Source organism: Schistocerca cancellata, chromosome 1 (genome assembly GCF_023864275.1).
Source record: "Schistocerca cancellata isolate TAMUIC-IGC-003103 chromosome 1, iqSchCanc2.1, whole genome shotgun sequence".
NCBI lineage: Eukaryota > Metazoa > Arthropoda > Insecta > Orthoptera > Acrididae > Schistocerca > Schistocerca cancellata.
Window position 1 is genome coordinate 871,864,103 of NC_064626.1, and position 19,231 is coordinate 871,883,333.

At 45.0% G+C, this 19,231-nt stretch overlaps 1 long non-coding RNA gene across 1 annotated transcript in view; it reads left to right on the forward strand.

The window, feature by feature from the left end:
• LOC126190142 (uncharacterized) overlaps positions 1–18,058 on the forward strand; it is a 143,637-nt gene extending 125,579 nt beyond the window's left edge. Inside the window, exon 3 of the long non-coding RNA XR_007538261.1 lies at positions 17,987–18,058. This is a non-coding gene — a long non-coding RNA (uncharacterized LOC126190142). The remainder of the gene's footprint in view (positions 1–17,986) is intronic.
• Positions 18,059–19,231: the final 1,173 nt, after the last annotated feature.

Below are 19,231 nucleotides of genomic sequence, written 5' to 3' on the forward strand. Positions count from 1 at the left end.
CCTTTTTTAATCGGTATAGCATACAGAGGAACTCATAGACATAGAATGGTGTGATTAACGCACTTTTTGGTACGTTTTATCCGCCATCGGCATTTGCGTGTTTGCTGTTTTAAATCGACAACAATGAAAACTTTTGCTTCAGACAAGAAGTGGGGAAAATCGTGCAAGTTCGCAGTGAAAGAGCTGTCAATGACTGCACAGGCATTGAGGTAGAGCTAGCCATTGCAAAGGCGCCAAGTACCGTCCTTTTAAGGACGATCAATGTAGTGTCCGACAAAGGTCACATGGGGTTCCTGATGTAGGCACTTGACACCATTTACCACGACCCAGCGAGAGGCCAGCTCATCAAGTACAATACACAAGAGGTTGTCATTAGACAGGTGTAATAAAAGGCAGACTGAACATTACGCTGCCAATAAATCTTTGCCGTGTGTGTGTTGCGTTTATTTCTCCATATGGCAATTTATGGTATATCTTCGGCTGCCATTGGAATTTACATTTATGGTGTTCTGCAATCGACAACACTGAACATTTTTGCTGCAGCCAGGACGTGGGAAAAATCGTGCAAGTTCAGAATAGGGTAGCTGCCAATGACTGTACTGGTATTGAAGTAGCGGTAGTCACCACATAGGCGCCAAGTGCAGTTCTTTTTAGGATCAAGTTAAAATGGGGAGGCCCGGGCTCTGTCTGATGACCTGACTATGCCAGCTCTCAGAAGTTCGTCGACTGCAGCTTTAGACACTTTAAATTCGTGAGAAGCTAGATAATGGGGCCGCAACGGACAGGGCGACCTGGTGCGGTTGTAATGTGGTGGACAGTACCATCCTGCATGGCGCAGATTGTTTGTGATCTAATGGGAGAAAATGGAGTGAGCCCAGGGCACGCGGCATGACGTGATTCGCCGTCACTGTTAACTTCACACAGTATTATCTTGGGAGCGCTCTCGAATAGGGATTGTCATGCTTCACTGACGTGAGAAGTGTCCGTAGTAATGGCGCTACGGTACTGATGGGTGTCGAGATGACGATGGTCATCGAGGTGCTGTTGAGCTTTTCGTAGTGATGCGGTTTCATTCTCGATTCATTTTCACCATTGTATATTGTTGAGATGCATGACATCGTTGTCATGATGTAATGAAAAGTACTGGGCTGCCTTTAAGTGTAGCTGTTTGAAAAGGCTTTGGTTTGGAGCTTCAGGTCGAGTGGTGTGTCGAACGGTGGCAGAGTGACAGAGAGAGTTATACTGCCAGCAGATAGTATACTGCTGACCCCAGCATGGATGGGCTGCTGGCTCCCCATTGTAACAGAAGCACAGGATTTAAATCTGGCAGTAATTGGTAGTGTCGGAGGAAATCGGCTCCCAGGACTGGTTCAAATGTCTCTGCCACAACAATGTCTAAGGTATTTGCATATCTGTGCTGATGTCAAGCGTGATGTGTGCAGTTTCAACAATTGCAATTACAATGTCATTGGCCGCACACAGTCGCAGTGGCGATGGCGATAATGTAGCAGGCGTGAGAGGTGGCAGTAGAGTGCTCACATCAGCTCTGGTATCAACTAGGATATACGTGTGCGGGTACCTGTTGTTGAAGGACAGTCATGAACCATCTACCCATTTAAACACTACATCGGTTCTGTTTTGTTGTGGTGCTAATGAAGAGTGTTCTGGTGCGCCTACATAAGATCGCAGTTCTAGATTGGTTAGGCGCAGAGTTATCTGCAGCACTGTGCATCCTGCCCAGTCTAATCTCAAACCAGCAATAGCACTGATTTTTGATGGGTGTGGAAGCAGGCAAATGCACTGGATCGGCGCAGCTTTTGTTCATCCACAGAGTCGGGGACATGGCCAGTTGGGTGGGCAACAATCTCAGCTGTCAGATTAGGTGACTGTTGTCTGCTGGAGTCATGAAAGACGCTTTGGATGGTAGAAGTGGGGGCATGACCTGGTTCAGTTCGAAAAAATAAAGGTTCAAATGGCTCTGAGCACTATGCTACTTAACTTCTGAAGTCATCAGTCCCCTAGAACTTACAACTACTTAAACCTAACTGACCTAAGGACATTACACACATCAATGCTCGAGACAGGATTCGAACCTGCAACCGTAGCAGTCGCATGATTCCAGACTGTAGCGCCTAGAACCGCTCAGCCACTCCAGCCGGCAGTTCAATTCGATCTGGCTGTTATGGGTGATCCGCGGCTGCACGTAATTTCGAGGCAGCTTGCCTAGGATCATGCAAAATCGATCTTTGTGCAGGCATACTGGACATCGACTGCAGTGTAGCGCTGTTGATTGGAATGCAGTGTTGTGATAGTGCCTGCACTCTGTCGGTATGTCGTAGCCATTCATCCTAAAGTGCTAGAATTGCTGTCTGGATGTTCTCTGGCAGTTTTGGACGCCAAAATGTCCATAGCACACGATCAGACAGGAGCTTTGCATCAATTAGAACTCACAGGTGGCGCCAGAGTGGAGACAGCATGCTGCTGCCCTGAGTAGTCCCATTGGTGATGAGATGTCGCTGCTTCTTAGGTGTGCGTATTAGTCGCTGTAGCTGTACTGTCTTGGAAGTTTCATATTTGAGAGAAGTTGGAACATCCAAAAGCAAGTCGCTAATAAGGGCTACATTTTATCCAAGATGGTTAAGGGGAACGTCCGACTTCTCGTCATCCCTAGTGATGCCACTGGCTGACATAAAACACTTGCTGAGGGCAAACCACATTATGGGAGAGTTCACCCAGAACAACAGTAGTTTCAGATGGTGGTGTATGGTACGATTGCTGTCAGTGGTTTGATTGTAAGGTGGGCATGAAACGACATGTGGGATGCAGGAGGTGGCACAAAACAGGCACGAAATGCGGATCGATGTAGGGAGGCGTGTTATGAGGTGAGTCATGTCGCAGCTTGAGTAGTGTCGGCATTCCGCACCGATGTGTGTAGAACTTGGGTGGTGTTTCAAAGAACCTCAGCATGTAGTAGTGAAAATGCAGGCAAGACACTGTAGGTGTGACTTTACCAATTTCAGATTTCTGAGATGGCGGAAAGTGCATGGACCATTTATAATTCTGAGGCACAGTCCATGTATCATGGAGTTCGTGCAGATGTGCACTCGTTCATGACATAGCTGACATGGGTGTGAGAGCACTCAAACTGGGAATGACGCGAAGCCGTGAAAAACGTGTTCTTGGAGTCCATAGCTGGTTTTGGTGCTAGGTGCTGTTAATGCAAATGCAAAGCACTGTGCTGGACTGGAAGTGAATCAGTTGTGGTGCCTGGCATTGCTGGGATATGAGTGACGTAATAGCCTGTCTTGTGGAACTCGTGGTTTAGTCGCAACGTTGGGATTGCATTTGCAAAATCGGAATACACAGGTACTCAAATGTTCAAATGTGTGTGAATTTCTAAGGGACCAGACTGCTCAGGTCATCGGTCCCTAGACTTTCACGCTACTTAAACTAACTTGTGCTAAGAACAACACGCACGCCCATATCCTAGGGAGGACTCGAACCTCGGCGGGGGTGCACAAGTACTGAAATGTGATGTAAACCTTGATCTCACTGTCCGTTGGATGACGTAACAAAATGATGGAGTTATATGGCATGGGCCATTGTTGTTCTACCATAACAGCACTGTGCAAGGCGTCTGTATGTTTCAGGTTGTTAATGCGAATGTCATATTCAGTAGCACTGGGACATGCAATTTTTTGTCCTGTGTGAAGTTCGAAGGCACTTAGATTAACATTTTTTATGCACGTTGGCAGTCACTGTTTATTTTAATTCTCTGCAGCACTTTTGTCTGAAGTACTAGTAATAGATACTTTCAATGCCAAATGTAGAATATTTAACGTGAATTCACTCAGTACATTCGACACTCATAGGGGCACATTTCACGGCTTGACATCGGCAACGATGCGAGATTGGTTCAAAGATGTGGCAAACAATGAAGGCATTGTCGCCATATCGTTCAGCACTGTAGTATCGTCCAAGCTTTGAGAGATATTTAGCGATTTTGCACAGAGAAAGATCGTGGAATTCGCGAGCATTTGTTGAGAGATGCTTTGTCGATACTGCCGAAGAAACAGTGAGGTTGTAACCGTTTGCAAAGGCAGCATTCTCGATGGCGTAATCAACACGGCAGATTTTCGACTTAAGAGGAAAATAGCGACGCGACGCGGTAATTCAGGATCAACACTATGGGAAATGGGGTACCGAAGGTGAGTTAGCAGAATAGTGACACACCATAGAGATACAATTTCCACACTTTATTGCTAAGCACAATATACATACAAAATTGTTAAGGCTTTCGTGGCCACTTGTTGACAAACTGCCTATTGGCTTCTGTCTCGTGTTCTTCGGCCGACGTTCATCTAATGATTTTTCTGACGTTTCGCCAGCACGAGTGGCTGACATTGTCAAAGCTTCACCCTCCATTACCGGTGAGAACTGGAGCCGAGCTCGCGGCCGCAGACTGTATGTACCTGGCGCGCCAACGTCCGAGGGTTTCTTCGCGGTCATTTCCGGTGCGGTTCTTCTCTTTCTACCTGCGACGGTCGTTCGCTGCAGTACGGGAAGCCAGGATCCGTTTACCTGGATGCTTTCCTCTTTCTTGTTGAAACTGTTCGCGTGTTTTGTATTTCTACAGCTTCTCTGAACAAGCGCGTGTGATAGTGCTTCTCTACAGCCAGAGCTTCCGTGTCGGCGAATTTTATTACGTGGTCGGTTTCATTCAGTGCGTGCTCTGCCACGGCCGATTTCTCCACCTGCCCCAACCTGCAATGTCGCTTATGCTCTTTGATCCTGGTGTTAATTGATCGTCCAGTCATTCCGACATAAACTTTTCCGCATGTGCACGGTATACGGTATATTCCCGACATTGCAAGTGGGTCTCTTTTCTCCTTCGCCGATCTAAGACACCCTTTGATCTTCCTTGTCGGTTTGAAAATCGTCTTTACGCCATGTTTGCGCAATATACGGCCGATTCTGTCCGTCACTCTGGGAATGTATGGCAGAAAGGCCGTATCCGACATTTCTTTTTCTGGTTCCTTACGTCGCCGAGTGTTTGGCTCTGTTACACTTCTAATGTAATTTGTGGAGTAACCATTGCTCCTCAGAACCGTTTCCAGGTGTTGCATTTCTCTTTTGAGGTGTTGTGGCTCACATATTCGTCTTGCTCTCGTTACGAGCGTACTAATCATGCCTCTTTTCTGGTTCGGGTGGTGGTTTGACAGTTTGTGCAGGTATCTGTCCGTGTGTGTCGGTTTTCGATACACGCTGTGTCCCAGGTTTTCGCCGTCCCTTGTGACCAGCACATCTAGAAATGGCAGTTTCTTGTCCTTTTCTACTTCCATGGTAAGTGTTATGTTGGCATGGAGGCTGTTCAAGTGTCTTAGGAAGTCACCGAAACGTCAGAAAAATCATTAGATGAACGTCGGCCGAAGAACCCGAGACAGAAGCCAATAGGCAGTTTGTCAACAATATACATAACTGGTGTAATCGTTACAAGCATCCAGAGCATACTAAACCCTCCTTGCCAACACACATAAATCTTTGTACGTGTTCAGTTGATCTTTGTACTTTGGCAATCGTTGCTGCCAAAATTGCTTCATTGCTGTCAAAATTGCCACAAAGTCAAATACCAGTTTTGATCTGGACTTGCTCAAGGAGGTCAGGTCTATTTATTATTATCTAATATACTGTAGTACCATCATGAGTAGATCTCTGAACTATCTGTTTGAAATACTTTTGAGAGACGACATTTGGTAATGTTTCACGTGATTTCTTGTCATGCCCAATGCTAACAAAACTGTAGTTTTCCCAATTGATTATTCGATGGTTCAAGTCTCCATTGATGATTACAGCGTGATTTGCGATCTTACACACTAGCAAACTGAGGTTTTCTCTGAAGTTATTGGTTACATCAGGAGGTGAGTCTGTTGATCGATGGAAGGTTCCAATTACAAGTTTGCGCCCACCTCTATTACTGAGTTTTGCCCAAACAATCTCATATGCAACTTCAGTTTCTATCTCTATCAGTGGATTTGAGTTTCTTATCTACTGAAACAAATACGCCACCTCCATTTCATAATAACCTATCCTTTCAGTACATGCTTTAATTATCCCCAATTCAATTTTTCTCACTGTTATTAACTTAAGGGGTTTTAACCAGCTTTCTGCACCTTGTATTATGTGAGCTTCACAGCTTTTTAGGAGCAATTCAAGCTCTGGCACTTGATAGCAAATGCTGTAGCAGTTAACTAGTATGAGTTTAATACTCCCACACGTGGGTAATGTTTCCTTTGGAACTTAAACTAATATTTCCAGTTCTCCTAGAACTCTAATTGTCTGGACCGGATGGAGAGTTGTCTAAGATTCCCTTGTGTGCACCCCACACACAGGCATTTACCCGGGTAGCTGTCACTGATATGTTGCGCACACCTGACTCATTTAGGGAGTTCAAACAGTTTTCAACGCTATGGCAGAAGTATGGGAAGTCACATCACAGCTTGTCACAAAACATTCAAAGTCTCTCATTGGGTTCTTCCACTCGACTTGGGACAAGAGGACTATAATCAGTTCCAGGGACAACACAATACTGCAAATTGTGAGCTCTGTTGAAACTCTATGGGCAACAATAACTGCTAGTTGCTGGAATGATCGAAGTACAACACCAGAGCCTGCATGACAGGCATCAATTGTTCCATTGTGCACCACAACCTGCAGTTAGTGGCACCCTGTTCCCATAATGATTGCTGTAATAAACCTCTTCAGCATGTTCAGTGAGACCCCCAGGCCTGCACTCAGAGTGCTCCTGATGTTCTTTGCTGTGCGATTCCTGTCCCTTGCTACCATTTTCCAAAGTGGTACCATTATTTGCTATATGTCTGAACTGCCAGTGATTAATAGATCCCCACCTTTCCGTGTTTGCCTCCTCTTCACACGGGACACAGCAGGTTTCCCACCAGGCGTCCTGTTTTAATGAAAGACACCACCGCAATCTCGTTGATTAGTTGATTAGGGGGATCAGTATAACATGCTGGGTTCTTCCCGGTCCCTGTCTCCCCATACAGGGTCTCCAGCCCTACCAATAACATACCACTAACAGTCAAATGAGCAGGTCGTGACACAGCCCATACTTCCTGCAGAGGAAACAGGATCCGTAGGAGAGGATACTTCTTGAGGTATCTTTGGTATCTCTGGTAGATGACTCCAGGGAGCTCTTCCAACACGTTAATTCGCAGCATCTGCCAATCATTTGACAGTAGGCAGGGCGATTTCCAGTTGCTTACGGACGTCATCCAATTCACTCCATATTCGAGAACGGCATTCGCAGTGGGGCTGCATTGCGGCTGGTGCGATGTTGCACAAGTCAATAAACAAATAACTTAAAGTTTCCTAAAACTTTTTGAGGTTATTGTGGTCTCATGGCCCAATGATTATGAATGCCCACCAGAGCGCACGGACATAAACGGCAGCTGCTCGGTGGCAGTCCTAAAATTTCCGAGCACTGCTGTTGCCATATTAGCAGTACGCACAGGCTACCTTCCCACCCACCCGCCGGCCGCGGTGGCCGTGCGGTTCTAGGCGTGACTGCTACGGTCGCAGGTTCGAATCCTGGCTCGGGCATGGATGTGTGTGATGTGCTTAGGTTAGTTAGGTTTAAGTAGTTCTAAGTTCCAGGAGACTGATGACCTAAGATGTTAAGTCCCATAGTGCTCAGAGCCATTTGAACCCACCCACCCTCTCCCCCGTCAGACTATAGGTTCGTGGTCATGCTTAAAGCTAGCAGCACAAAGGCACAGAACTCGTCATGTTCCAACTGTGCTCTCGTATTATTCGTTGTACTCATCGTTGTTTGGTTCCTAATACTGCTACGTCTAGGCTCTCGATTTGGTTCGCTCCCTGGACTTATCATTCAGCGCCGTGTTGTCTGCATTGGCCATCCATCCTTGTTATTGTCTTCACACGGTTTTCAGCGACTCACTGTTGACGCCCACGGCCGGGTGGCCAGTGTCTCCAGGTCATGTCTGATTCCGGCTGCTATCGTTATATAGTAGCATAGCTAAAAATAAACTCGAAAATAGCGTTAATTTATGATAAATGTAAATAATATACGCTTATCTTGGCAGGGAAAGTAAAATGTAACACAATATGTTAATTATAATATGTGCTACATACACACAACAATCGTAATTTCCGAAATATACACTGGAATTCAGGGTGAAGTATTCTTTGGCAGTGACTGTAAGTCACAAACGCTGATTTACTTCGAAATAAATTATCCACAATACTTGTACTGTAATCCAAACGAAAATTTTCAAAAATATACTTTCGTAAGCGTCCAAAAATTCTTAAAAATAAACCTATTTCTCAGATATTTTTTCAATGAAATTAGGTGACGATTTTGTCTGAATGGGGTCAGCTGAATGGGGACTGCTGTCAAAAATTTCTAAAGGACTGTAAGATTACACCTAATCTCAGTTGCCATTTATAGTAGGCTACACGTTTATCACAACACTCGCAAATGTTCGAAATTTCACAATGTATCCCGTTCTACAGGAGTATGGCATAATCAATGAAAGCTAATGGAGATGCGACACAAACAGTAAAATATTACGCTCAGTAATTTTGAATCAGCACATGAATCTGGCACACACAGGCTCGCACAAAGGAAAGTCGACTTCTTCTTCTTCTTCTTCTTCTTCTTCTTCTTTTGTGTGTAGCGGCTGCAGCTATTGATCTGAGAGACAAGGACGACATAACTTAATTAATTCTTTGATCTTCTGTTCATCTCTCTTCGTTTATTTTTCTTCGTGTGCTTTGCCTGTGTAACCTGGTTGTTGTATGAGGTGTTTTTATATGGAAAATAAGCGTGTCTTCTGGATCACTGTGGATTTCAGTTAGGATTAACTCTTACATTCCTAGCAACCATAAAATCCTATAGTGGTGAACCCACTAACAGTGAACACCATCTTTGCTGCTACGATGGTTAACCGGGTTCAGCTCCACTCCACAATCAAGAATATCTACAGCAGTCTCCAGCAACTACACAGCATATGGAGACACGTTCTTCTGTTCCAATGCCCGTCAAGAATTTACCAGAAACACCACAAGGTAGGAACCTCAGCAATGCAAAGTTGCCTCTGTTCTGAATGAAGAGATCAGATTTGTGGTTTAAGCAGTTCGAGAGCGTTTGTGAGCAGCATGGCGTCCACGAATCTAAAGAACGTTTTCACTGTGTTGCGGCCCATTTCAATGAAACGTAGCACAGGTGGAGTCTGCGCTTCACCCTCAGTGTTGTTTCGAATAAAAAATTCGTCTAAATTTTTGTTCTGACCGTGGAGTGTATCCAGATGCAGTACGCAAGAATGTTTCCATGGGATTTCCGTCGCATATGCTCCTGGCAGCACAGCAGAGATATGTTTGTGAACATACCAACTGGTACTATGGAAGTAAATACACTACTGGCCATTAAAATTGCTACACCAAGAAGAAATGCAGATGGACAAATGCAGATTGGACAAATATATTATACTAGAACTGACATGTGATTACATTTTCACGAAATTTGGGTACATACACTCCTGGAAATTGAAATAAGAACACTGTGAATTCATTGTCCCAGGAAGGGGAAACTTTATTGACACATTCCTGAGGTCAGATACATCACATGATCACACTGACAGAACCACAGGCACATAGACACAGGCAACAGAGCATGCACAATGTCGGCACTAGTACAGTGTATATCCACCTTTCGCAGCAATGCAGGCTGCTATTCTCCCATGGAGACGATCGTAGAGATGCTGGATGTAGTCCTGTGGAACGGCTTGCCATGCCATTTCCACCTGGCGCCTCAGTTGGACCAGCGTTCGTGCTGGACGTGCAGACCGCGTGAGACGACGCTTCATCCAGTCCCAAACATGCTCAATGGGGGACAGATCCGGAGATCTTGCTGGCCAGGGTAGTTGACTTACACCTTCTAGAGCACGTTGGGTGGCACGGGATACATGCGGACGTGCATTGTCCTGTTGGAACAGCAAGTTCCCTTGCCGGTCTAGGAATGGTAGAACGATGGGTTCGATGACGGTTTGGATGTACCGTGCACTATTCAGTGTCCCCTCGACGATCACCAGTGGTGTACGGCCAGTGTAGGAGATCGCTCCCCACACCATGATGCCGGGTGTTGGCCCTGTGTGCCTCGGTCGTATGCAGTCCTGATTGTGGCGCTCACCTGCACGGCGCCAAACACGCATACGACCATCATTGGCACCAAGGCAGAAGCGACTCTCATCGCTGAAGACGACACGTCTCCATTCGTCCCTCCATTCACGCCTGTCGCGACACCACTGGAGGCGGGCTGCACGATGTTGGGGCGTGAGCGGAAGACGGCCTAACGGTGTGCGGGACCGTAGCCCAGCTTCATGGAGACGGTTGCGAATGGTCCTCGCCGATACCCAGGAGCAACAGTGTCCCTAATTTGCTGGGAAGTGGCGGTGCGGTCCCCTACGGCACTGCGTAGGATCCTACGGTCTTGGCGTGCATCCGTGCGTCGCTGCGGTCCGGTCCCAGGTCGACGGGCACGTGCACCTTCCGCCGACCACTGGCGACAACATCGATGTACTGTGGAGACCTCACGCCCCACGTGTTGAGCAATTCGGCGGTACGTCCACCCGGCCTCCCGCATGCCCACTATACGCCCTCGCTCAAAGTCTGTCAACTGCACATACGGTTCACGTCCACGCTGTCGCGGCATGCTACCAGTGTTAAAGACTGCGATGGAGCTCCGTATGCCACGGCAAACTGGCTGACACTGACGGCGGCGGTGCACAAATGCTACGCAGCTAGCGCCATTCGACGGCCAACACCGCGGTTCCTGGTGTGTCCGCTGTGCCGTGCGTGTGATCATTGCTTGTACAGCCCTCTCGCAGTGTCCGGAGCAAGTATGGTGGGTCTGACACACCGGAGTCAATGTGTTCTTTTTTCCATTTCCAGGAGTGTAGATCCTGAGAAATCAGTACCCAGAACAACCACCTCTGGCCGTAATAACGGCCTTGATACGCCTGGGCATTGAGTCAAACAGAGCTTGGATGGCGTGTACAGGTACAGCTGCCCATGCAGCTTCAACACGATACCACAGTTCATCAAGAGTAGTGACTGGCGTGCTGTGATGAGCCAGTTGCTCGGCCACCATTGACCAAACATTTTCAATTAGTGAGAGATCTGGAGGATGTGCTGGCCAGGGCAGCAGTCGAACATTTTCTGTATTCAGAAAGGCCTGTACAGGACCTGCAACATGCGGTCGTGCATTATCCTGCTGAAATGTAGGGTTTCGCAGGGATTGAATGAAGGGTAGCGCCACGGGTCGTAACACATCTGAAATGTAGCGCCCATCGTTCAAAGAGCCGTGAATGCGAACAAGAGATGACCGAGACGTGTAACCAATGGCACCCCATACCATCACACTGGGTGATACGCCAGTATGGCGATGACGATCACACGCTTCCAATATGCGTTCACCGCGATGTCGCCAAACACGGATGCGACAATCATGGTGCTGTAAACAGAACCTGGATTCATCCGAAAAAATGACGTTTCGTCATTCGTGCACCCAGGTTCGTCGTTCAGTACACCATCGCAGGCGCTCCTGTCTGTGATGCAGCGTCCAGGGTAGCCGCAGCCATGGTCTCCGAGCTGATTGTCCATGCTGCTACAAACGTCATCGAAATGTTCGTGCGGATGGTTGTTGTCTTGCAAACATCCCCATCTGTTGCCTCAGGGCTGCACGATCCGTTACAGCCATGCGGATGAGATGCCTCGACTGCTAGTGATACGAGGCCATTGGGATCCAGCACGGCGTTCCGTATTACCCACCGATTCCATATTCTGCTAACAGTCATTAGATCTCGACCAACACGAGCAGCAATGTTGCGATACGATAAACCGACCGTGATGGTACGCATTTCTCCTCCTTACACGAGGCATCACAACAACATTTCACCAGGCAACGCTGGTCAACTGCTGTTTGTGTATGAGAAATCGGATGGAAACTTTCCTCATGTCAGCACGTCGTAGGTGTCGGCACCGGCGCCAACCTTGTGTGAATGCTCTGAAAAGCTAATCCTTTGCATATCACAGCATCTTCTTCCTGTCGCTTAAATTTCGCGTCTGTAGCACGTCATCTTCGTGGTGTAGTAATTTTAATGGCCAGTAGTGTATTTCAGTTTTTGGTACTGTAGCAGAGGCAGCAGCCGCTTCATCAGTCAGAGTGTTTTTTTAACAATTCTTACCACGCTAATGTTCTGCAGACCACAAAGGAAGCCGTCACGGGTAATATGCCTCATTTCAGATATGCTCGTCACCCTACCAGAACTTAAATGTCAAGTTCACACCAGTTCCTGGATCCAAGGTTACTTCAAATGTTGTAGTACCAACAATAAGAAACACTAAACGCCGTAAATGACACTTTGTGGCAGGTTTTGAGAAGAATTAAGATTAGCTTATATGGAGAAAGCAGCGAGTCATTTTTCACTGAATACTGGTTTCATGTACTTAAAAGGAACAGTTTAGAGACCTCTGTTTATGTCTGACAAACTCTATGAAATCACATTTCTAGCAGACACAGGGTCAGACTGCAGTGTGTTCCAAAGACATTGCTTTGAAGGAGAGAGCTCTCCTAGCACACAGTGGCTGGTGGGTGTCAAGAGCTCCCGCATTCACACAAATTCAAATGGCTCCAAGCAGTATGGGACTTAACAATTGAGTCATCAGTCCCCTAGTCTTAGAACTACTTAAACCTAACTAACCTAAGGACATCACATACATCCATGCCCGAGGCAGGATTCGAACCTGCGACCGTAGCAGCAGCGCGGTTCCCTACTGAAGCGCCTAGAACCGCTCGGTCACAGCGGCCGGCTGCATTCACACATATGGCAAGAAACTTTGGTTTAAACAAGTTGTTTCAGTGGAATTTGGTCACGACGGATGTCACCAAGCATCTTATAGGAGCTGATTTCTTACTGCATTTTCGGTTCGCTGCAGACTTCTTCAAGGAAAGGCTTCTGCCTGTATCGGAAGTCGACTCACTGCAAATTAATTCACCTTTCGAGCATATCATTCAGGGTTTTCTGGAGATCACGTCGCAGACAACACCCTGTCAGCATTGCAAGCGACACAATGCAGTATATTTGGGCCCACTGGTCGCTGAAAAACTGAGAAGCCTAACACCCTAAAAAAATTTTTGCGGCAAAGGCAGACATTGAGAACCAAATGCTCGTAGCAATAGCAGCGTGTGATAGCCAATGGGCTTCGCCAATTCACATGGTGTTAAAGAAGAATAATACATGGCTCCAATGCTGCGACTACAAAGTACTTGACGCTTGTACTGTGCCAGGTAAATGTCGAATTCCTCATGTGGCAGACTTTAGAAACGCTACTGCCCTAGCACTAATTTTTAGTGTCACTGATTGCAAAAAGCATTTTCACAAATTCCAATGCCTACGGAGGTAAAAAGAACAACAGCAATTACTACGCCATTTGGTCTGTTTGAAAGCAACTACATGCCATTCATTTAAAAAACGCAGCGCGGACATGGTCAAGGTTTATTCTCAAAATTCTCCATGATTTAGATTTCATCTTCCACTATGTGGACGATATTCTGGTGTTCTGAGAGTCCCAGGACTAACACAAAACTCACCTCTGACTGTTGTTTCTACATCTCGGGCAGTTTGGCATTATTGTAAACCTAGAGATGCGTATCTTAGGCAAAGACAGAGTGAATTTTTTGGGGTACAATGTGTCTGATTCGGACGTTACACCGACGTTGGAACGAATGGGCAACAAACACTCCATCACGTTGTCACAAACGTTCAAAGAACTGAGAAGATTCTTGGGAATGATCAATTACTACTGTAGAGATACGCCGAAGATGGCTGTACTACAGTCTCTGTTGATGGACCTATTGAAAGGGAAGTATATTTTGGACCAAAGAAAAGTTAAATGGACACCATAACTACTGGAAACTTTCAGGAACATAAAGAAATATGTGAGGTTCTGCTCATCCATCCAAGGCATGACACGCAGATGACGTCAATGGTGGATGCTAGCCAGTTAACTGTTGGTGCGGCACTACAATGGCTAGTCAATAGGAAGTGGCAGCCCTTTTGTTTTTTTTTTTCCAGTGACAGGGACATTTGTGCTTTTTTATGCTGCCATTCAACATTACAGAGGCTCTGTTGAAGGGAAACATTTTATGGTATTAACAGACCATGCACTCCTGATGGCATTCCTTTCCAAAGTAACATCCTTGGCTCACCCTGGCAATGTGGGCAAGCAGAGTATATGTCACAATTCACTATTGACAGCATATTAGTGACAGCAGCAATGTGGTTGCTGATGACCTTTCACACTCCTGAGCGAGTCGAAAACCATTTGCTGGCAACAATTTGAAGTGGAGCAGGAAACAGGCAGTGATTTCATACGGCAGCAGGAAGACGTTACACACAGCCTTAGTCTTTGTGCAAGAGCGCAGAACTTGTTTGTGGTACGACACATCACATAGCTTACAGCAGCTATTCATACAACAGAAATATCTTTGATGCTTTTCACAACTTGGCACATCCTGGCATGTGGGTTGCCATCAGACTTATTAAGAAAGTCATGTGGCCGGGAATGAAAAGGGATTGCCGCCATTGGCCATGAGATAGCATAAGGTGTCAACAATGCAAAATAGGTCAAAATGTGTCAGCACCTTTGGGAACTTGTGATACACTGACAGATCACTTCATGTATATTCGTGTTGAACAGGTCAGGTGACTGACATGTTCCAGGTCAAATAATTACATACTGATGGAGGCTGACAGCTTCACGTGTTGGCTGGAAGCCTGTTCAATAGCAGTCTTAGTGACAGGCTGGATTCCAAGGTTGGTGTGCGGCAATGGCAATGCCGGTTTCCGCCAGATCACCGAAGTTAAGCACTGTCGGGCTGGGCTAGCACTTGGATGGGTGACCATCCAGTCTGCCGAGTGCTGTTGGCAAGTGAGGTGCACTGAGCCCTTGTCAGGCAAACTGAAGAGTTACTTGATTGAGAAGCAAACTGACATACAACCGGGAGAGCGATGTGCTGACCACAAGTCCCTCTGTATCTGCATCCAGTGATATCTCTGGCCTGAGGATAACATGGTGGCTGGTCGGTACAGTTGGGCCTTCATGGCCTGTTCAGGCGAACAGTGGACAGCAAAGACAGTTTAAAATTTGTGCTTGTCCTTGAACTTTTACATCTGTGTGGCTGTGCACAAGTAAGAACCATCGCTACCATCCTGCAGAAATAGGTTGGTACATAAGTTTGATAGAACCCTTAAAACAGCCTTATCATACAGTGGGGAGAAATGGACAGATGCACAACCATCTGTTCTCTTTGGTCTACAAACTGCGATTAAGAATGACCTAGATTGTTCAGTGGCCCAACTGGTTTATGGTGAACAACTAAGACTGGAGAATTCTCCTTTCGCCTGGCACTGTGCAGCAACTCGATGTGTCATGGACTCAACAAGTCTTTGGAAGTCCCCTGCAGAAATACTCAACCATGCTGCCTCCATAGCCATTCATAATTATGAAAGTGTCACAGGTGCAGGACTTCGAGCACAAACTGACCTCTCAATATGTCCCATAAATGTTCAATGGGATTCATGTTGAGTGATCTGGGTAGCTAAATCATTCACTGGAATTGTCCAGATGTTATTCAAACTAATCGTGAACAACTGGGCCCGGCGACATGGAACATCACTGTTTGGGAACATGAAGTCCATGAATGGCAGCAAATGGTCTCCAAGTACCTAAATGTAACCATTTCCAGTCAATGATTGGTTCAGTTGGACAAGAGGACCAGGTCCATTACATGTAAACACAGCCTACACGATTATGGAGCCACCACCACCTTGCACAGTGCCTTGTTAACAACCTGGGTCCATGGCTTCGTGGAATCTGTGCCACACTCTTACACTACCATCAGCTCTCTTAGCTAATTAAATCGGAACTCTTCTAACCAGGCCACGGTTTTCCAGTCATCTAGGTTCCAACTGATATGATCACAAGGCCAGGAAAGGTGACAAGGGCAGTGCCATGCCATTAGCAAAGGCACTTGCTTTGGTCATCTGCTGCCATAGCCCACTCACACTGAATTTCGTCACACTGTCGTAATGGATATGTTTGTTGTATGTCTCACACTGATTTCTGTGGTTATTTCATGCATTGTTGCTTGCCTGTTAGCATTGACAACTCTGTGCAAACACCGCTGCTCTCGGTCATTAAGTGAAGGCTATCGGCCACTACATTGTCCATGGTGAGAGGCAATGCCTAAAATTTGGTATTCTCAGCACACTCTTGGCTAATCTCAATGAAACCTTTGAAAAAATATTATTGAAGCCTCAGTTTCTGCACAACATATATGCTCACAGATTCAAAAGCTCCATCTGGCTCTTTCAAAATAACATTCTATCTCATGAACATTCATTTCCTATTACTTACAGTCCTGCAAACAAGTTTTTGTCCAACACGACACCATTAAAAAACTGCGCCAACCACCATACAATGATATATAGTACTCAGCATTGTAATGCCATGATAGAACATCTGATTTTGGCATCAAAGGCTTTTTCATTACAACATGCACCGACAGACTTAAGTCAGCTTTTACTCCATTTGAGACACACGTAAGTTCACGGGTAGTAGCTAACACCAAGATGCTATCTATATGTGATTCCAAAAAGACACTGGATGACCTATGTCTTCCACTGCTACAACCTGTGCCTCCGAGTAAACCTCCAGTTGTAACTTGTTTGGGCACCACTGTGCTTCAACCCCAAATATCATTGACACTGCTGGAGGACTGACGTAAGCAGTAAATTATCTTATATATTTTATGTGGAATGTAAACTCTGATTATTTTTGATGTTTCTTAACTTCAAACAAATGTTGAAATTTAGATTTTCTTTGCAGTTTATGATTACATGATGTAATTTGCTATTTATGTTGTGTTGAATAAATATTATTTTCACATGACGTACCTCTTGCTCTTGCCAAATCAGTCTGATAACGTATAAATTCACTCCCTGCACATCGTTAGAGGTTTTCCTTCCTAATGGTATCTATGAAACACAATGAATGAACTCACAAGAATTTTCATGAATCTGATTAATTTAGATGACAGTCTTCTGAGAATAAACTCCAGGTTTTGTATAAGCTGCCCTCCACTATGCCGCTCTTTCCATAGGTGTTATTCTGAGGGGAAGGTCTCTGGAGAAACTGGAAAGAAGAGCAGGACTTCTGACTGAGTGGAGCTGTGATGTTTGCATGGGTACCTTAGTCAGAATAGCATTACATACAGAAGGCATGGGTTTGTTAGTAACTTTCAGTACAATATATATTCTTCATGAGAGTGAAAGTTTCTTTCTGGAAGTAACATGCATATCAATACACCCTCATCTGCAAGAACAGCATCGTTCTGCCTGTTAATGGAAGCTAATGATTAGAAACAATGCTGGCTGCTGATGACAGGTATACTTTGGGCCTCTGATGAAAATATACCAGCATAAAAACCCAAAAAATTATCTAGACATACCAAAATGATTTTATTAAAATCTACATATAATTAAATCTCATAAGGATGTGAGTCAAGTGCCCTAACCTCCATGACACCCTGGTAGATCCCTGTATCTGAACTGAAGAAACAATAATGGGAACAATATTAAGCGGAAATCTTATACACAGAAAAATGAATGTTAACTCAAGAAATTTGTGTCACTAGTCACAGTTTATTTGTTCACAGTTCTCAATTTACTTAAGTAATAGAGTAATAGCTATTCTATTAAGTGGCACAGAGATATCTGTGTAAATATTTCATACTGATTTTCTGTTGTCATCAACTCCCTGAAATCACATTTTAACATCAAAGGCACACAAGGAAGTTTAACCAGAATTTCATTTCCTCAAATTTCAGCAAACACCGAGAACCTTCCAATTTAACACGAGAGCTCATCTGTGCAGCAACTAGACTGTGCACTGGAAAGGTATGTGAAAAGTTCATGTCTTTAATTCTGAATGTTGGATTTTCTGCATTGATATGGCGCTCACGTAAAATATTTACAAATACTATGATGAATATGTGAATCTCCATTTCATAGTATCTGCTGTCTTAAGTTACATTCTATTACATTACATGAATCATATTTCATGGAGTCCCCCAAGTCTCAAGAGGTAGAAAGAACTCAAAGCTGCATGCTTAATGTAACTTATGTAGAATTACACGACTTAAATTTATGAAACATTATAGCAGTATGAATAATAATTATGTTACAATTTAATGCATTAATTGTAAGAGTACTAGTGAAGATAATCTTAATATGTTCTTAAATCTCACTTTATTATGCTAAAGACAATTAATAAGCTCTGATAACTATCAAACTAGAATGTGCACACATAGCTTATATCTTTCTATACTAACATTAAAACCTAAAAGTCTTCATACAGATTGTTTCCATTTCCGTATTATAATCATGCTTTGCACTATTTTTCAAAAAATAAAATTATTAATTACTACAAAGGATGATTATGAATATTGTAGAACAATGGTCAAAAAGTACCAAGTGTTTCAGATGCCAAAAAGGAACATGTTTGACTATCTTTTTATTGTGCCTATCTGTTACTTCCCCCCCATGAACCATGGACCTTGCCATTGGTGGGGAGGTTTGCGTGCCTCAGCGATACAGATAGCCGTACCGTAGGTACAACCACAACAGAGGGGTATCTGTTGAGAGGCCAGACAAACGTGTGGATCCTGAAGAGGGGCAGCAGCCTTTTCAGTAGTTGCAGGGGCAACAGTCTGGATGATTGACTGATCTTGCCTTGTAACAATAACCAAAACGGCCTTGCTGTGCTGGTACTGCGAACGGCTGAAAGCAAGGGGAAACTACAGCCGTAATTTTTCCCGAGGGCATGCAGCTTTACTGTATGATTAAATGATGATGGCATCCTCTTGGGTAAAATATTCCAGAGGTAAAATAGTCCCCCATTCGGATCTCCGGGCGGGGACTACTCAAGAGGATGTCGTTATCAGGAGAAAGAAAACTGGTGTTCTATGGATCGGAGCGTGGAATGTCAGATCCTTTAATCGGGCAGGTAGGTTAGAAAATTTAAATAGGGAAATGGATAGGTTAAAGTTAGATATAGTGGGAATTAGTGAAGT